This window comes from Hibiscus syriacus, unplaced genomic scaffold (genome assembly GCF_006381635.1).
Source record: "Hibiscus syriacus cultivar Baekdansim isolate YM2019G1 unplaced genomic scaffold, ASM638163v2 tig00110630_pilon, whole genome shotgun sequence".
Classification (NCBI taxonomy): Eukaryota; Viridiplantae; Streptophyta; class Magnoliopsida; order Malvales; family Malvaceae; genus Hibiscus; species Hibiscus syriacus.
Genome location: NW_024062805.1, coordinates 1,148,937 through 1,153,981, shown reverse-complemented (window position 1 = coordinate 1,153,981; position 5,045 = coordinate 1,148,937).

The window sequence follows — 5,045 nt, the reverse complement described above, 5'->3', positions numbered from 1 at the left end:
CTAAAGCTTCACCATCATCTCAATAATACATCACTCTTTTTTAGATTCTGGAACCACAAAGACTCTCAGGGTAACAGCTTCTTCAGACAACTCAAAGACTTGTTGAGCAACCTTGCTAGCCTGATCCACTGCCTTCTTCATCTCTTCATGTTGCATCTGAATGGTATCATTAGCTTGATGCATGCAATTCTAAGCTCTTTATTTGTTAAAGGTTAGCTCCCTTCGAGCTGTTGAATTCGATCATTGTATCTTTGCACTATAGCCTCCAACTCAGCAATCTTATTCTTCAAAGCTTCATTTTCTTGCCTAGTCATTTCTCGGGCTGATGAGTAAACCAGCTCATTTCCATCCAAATCAATATTCTTTTCTTCAAGGCCTCATTATCTCTTCGAAGAAAAATACCATTGCTTTTGTAGGGATTTAGAAAATCCTCCTCTTAACTAATTAGTTTTGATTCGAGTTGTTCAATTTGTGTTCGCCTTTGTTTTAACTCTTGATTGGCCTCATCTCTTTGTTCCCTTAATCTCTGGACCTATTAGCTCGCTTCTTTCTTTCTTTTTTCTCCTCAACTTCTTTATACTCATTCTAACTTCATTTTTAAAGACTTAGCAGTATGATGTAGACCCTTAGCCTTCATATTATTTTCCACGTCTCTGAAATCTCGGTCTATGGCATTGAAAGTCTCTTAGATTCTCTCGTTTTCTTTGGTTAATTGTTTTATCACCCCATCTCGCTTTACTAGCTCGAGTTCCCATATCGTTTTCTTATCTTAGAAACCTTTTTGCTTTTTTTCTCTATTCAGATTCATTAACATGATTTTTCCTCTTAATAGCTCAGCTTCAAACATGAGTCTTCTTAATCATTCCTCCATGGGTCAACCCATCTTTTAAATTTGGTTTCGGGGTATTATCATTTATTTTCTTTTCCTCCAAACCTCATAGGCTAACATGAATATTGGTTTTATCATCTTAAAATTTAGGAAACAGGGTTTTTGTCATGCACTATATATCTTTGAGATTCGATCTCTATAAATTAGGGTAGAAAATGAAAACTATCTCTTTCAGTCCACAAGTAGATGGTATGAACTATCAAACACTAAACTGTTGAAGAAACATCAAATGAATATAGTCAATTACTCCCCATAGTCTGTGTAACAGAACATAGTTGTCAATACCGCATATGTACAATATGTCTTCCTTAGGCAACCAATACACTTTTTAGACTACTTTGGTATCTTTCATATGTCGTAGAGCCTCAATCCAGTCTTTTTTTTTTGCGAGGTTCTGGAATCTTGTACTTGTCAAGGAAATCTACCAATGGAGAGAAATCTGACTGATACTTTCGGGCCCAATCTCTTTCGACTATCCATGAATGGCTCCACCAGCATACTATCAAGAGAGACACATAATAAGTAAGCTGACCACCTACTAATCGCCTACACTTATTTAAAGACATGAATGTTTCTACAAGAAAGGCTGGTGCGAAATTTGTTTTCCTAGCAAAATCTTCGAGAAAATCTATTATGGCAATATCAAAATAATATTCATTTCTCGGGAAAACTACCAAACCATATACTACGAGTGCAAACTGATCTCTCAATTTTTGGACGGTGCTTGCTCAAAATTTTTAGTTGAGCCCACGAGATCCATCGTTCTGAATATACTCTACGACCCACTCTTTTGTCTTCCCAATCAAAGTGACCATCTTAGTTACGAATCCTTTGGGTCGGATTGCATTAGTGTAAAGAGAATGCCTTTTGACTTTTGGTATGTTTAGTAGGGCAATATACTCTTCGAGGGTAGGGTCATGTCTATTTTGCCAACAGTGAAGCAACGATACGCGGGATTCCAACATTTAGCAAAAGATCGAATGACAACTATGTCAATCGGTACTCTTAATAACTCTACTACGTCTCCATAGAATTTTCTAAATAACATTTTCTCGGTCTCATCCCAACTAGCCAGATTCTTGACAACGTTGCCTAATGTGTTTGCTTGACACCAATAATAACCTTTTCTGGCATCACAGATTCTTCATCAGCTACAATACTATTTCTAAACCTCGCTTGTCCATATTCTAACCAAGTCTGAACATTTATCACATTTTCGACCCTATCAGAAGACATTGCTGCCTCAAGCCCTTTCTACGAATAACTAGATGATTTAGAAATCAATATCTTCTATGTAATGTTATGAAATGAGAATGAGAATGATACATGCAAATAAGAAACAAAAGAGATAAGTTAGTAAAGTAAAAATTAATTCAAATAATTCCAAGAATAACAAAATCTGATTAGTAAAGTTAAATTAATTCAAGGAATTCAAAGAATAATAAATTCTAATTATGGATATAAAATACAAAGGAAATTGAAACCCTAACCGCATTTGTTCTAATTCTCTTAGGTTTTCCACATGGCTCTAGTGGGGTAGGTCTACTAAATTCTTTAGATGAGGCTTACTTTCTAGAAAGGTTCTCGTGCCATCTTTAAACATGCTAAGGTTGAATCCAATTCTGGCCCATTACAGACTTGCGAATCAGATTCGACTTAGGGGATCACACCACTAAAAGCATGTATCAAAACTAATATCCAGACAAGCAACTTAGGATGCTTTCCAAGGGTAATTTTTCAATCATACACGAGGAAGCCCAATACTCCCCATGAGGTGTGACATTTCCCCCTACTAGGGTTTATAGCTATGATATGTAACAATCCTAAATAAATTCACAAAAGTATAAGCATCAACCAGAGAGAAAATCTTTTTTATTTTTTTTGTTCGAAATAACATAATGAACTGTAAATTGAATAAGATCGAAATCGTAATTTCTAGAATTCTAAATATAGGGTAACCAATTTATGGCTCGACTCTCAGGTTGTTTTGGAAAACAAAATTTCCCCAGCGGAGTCGCCAAGCTGTCATTACCATTTTTCACCTAGGTGGGGAAAAGACCACTACAACTTGGGGGGTTTTCTTTTTTGATAATATTTTGAAATGTGAGGAGTCACCACCAATCATTTTAACGTGCTATCAAGACACCATAAAAACTGAGTAATTTTGATAAAATAGTTTTATTTTATCCAAATACCAAGTTTAAGGTATATTAAAACAAAAAAGGGATTCGAGAGTTAGTTACGGTGGGAAGGATGAGCACCCCTACAGTGCCCAAAAATCGGTACTAGTTGATTACCCTATATTTAAAATTGGAAATTCTGAGTTTGGACTTTATTTAATCAAAAATTCACTACGGATGCATAATTGAAAATGATGTTCATTTATTTAAGCCAATAGTGTTCACCCCCTAGCATGAATGTTGGAGATCAACTATTATGACCTATAATCGGACATTGCCTTGATTTTAAGAAATCATGATATGATATTGAAAAGGATGTCGACCTACTTCGGGAATCACTAGTAGTCACCCTCATGCATACTTGCGGGAGATATACTATTGACTCCCTAATAAGTGAACATTGCCTTAGGTTTCAAAAATGTGTGCAACCAATCAATCGAATAAAACCTAATTTCACTAGGTGAATTCATTAAGGCTTCTTCTGACCTAAAGTCTTAAATTATGAAATTAAGGAACACATAGGACTAAACTTGAAAATAAGTCTCTAATATTAACCCTAGCTAATTTTATTAAGCATTTATTGGATCAGATAACTGATTTGAGCAATCGGGCATTTTATGTGAAAACTCAAATCGAATCGTTCTCTAATTAAAGGACTAAGATGAAATTAAACCTAAGGTGTAGGCTCTAATTGTTAACCTAATTAATTATGTTAATTTAAAATTCTAATTAAAAGTTTAAGGATTAAAATGCAAGGCAACTAAAATCCATATACCTAAATGTAAAATCTAAAATTTAGGGACCTAAGTATAAATAAACTAAAGTAAAAGGATTAAATCATTAACATCTAAAGTTTAAGGACTAACCACTAAATCAAGGCTCTAATAATTGTTCTCATTAACTATTAAAAATTAAGGGATTGAACTAAGTAGGCTTTAAAATTAGTTAATGATTAAAAATTTGGGGATTCGAACAATCAACTCGAGTAATCAGACATTTTATGCGAAAACTCAAATCGAATTGCTCCCTAATTAAAACTAAGGTAAAACCCTAATTACTAAATCAAATTTTGTATTAGAAGATCCTAATCTAAGGTCAATTTAAAAAAAAAACTAATTAAATTTTAAAAAACTAGAAATACCAATTAATCATACCAATTTAAGTGAAAGTAAAACAAATAAACAACAATGGGACAAATTAAATGTAAACAATAAATAAAATGAACCAACTAATTAAATTAAATGGATAAAAAAACACACTAGTCTTGCAAATTCAAATAAAAAAGTAAATTAAGAATTAAGAATTAAACAAACAAAAATATTTAAATTTAAAATCTAAGAAATTAAATATGCAGGGGAATTAATCGAATTAGCATTAAATTATAGATGACTAAAATGAAATTAAACATGTGACTAAAATAAAGGGATCAAATTGAAATAAAATAATGATTGAACGTGTAAATTGACAAATAAACTAGGGACTTAAGTGCAAAAAAAGGCTAAAATAAGAGGGACTAAAGTATGATTGTCCGTTTTTATAATCCTAAAATGCTCTATCAAATGAAAATACGAAAATTACAAGATCAGGCCAGTAAGGTTAAAATAAAATAAAAACAATCAGTGTACGTGACCAAAATGCAAAAACACTCGTAAAGTAGAGGGATTAAAATGCAATTCTTCCTTTTGTAACCAGAATACACTCAATAAAAACAAAAAAGGTGAAATAGCACTATTAGGACATTAAAATAAAAATAAGATAATCAGTGACCGTAATGTAAATTCACGCGTAAAGTAGGGGGTCTCAACATAAATAACCAATAAATTTAATCCAGAATAATTAATAAAATGTAAAATTACAACCCAAGTACATTCATTCTAGTAGAATAATAAAAAATGGACGAACAGGTGACCATATTGTGAAAACACAGTAAACCTATAGGGATTACAACAATATTTACCCCAAAACTTCTACTATAA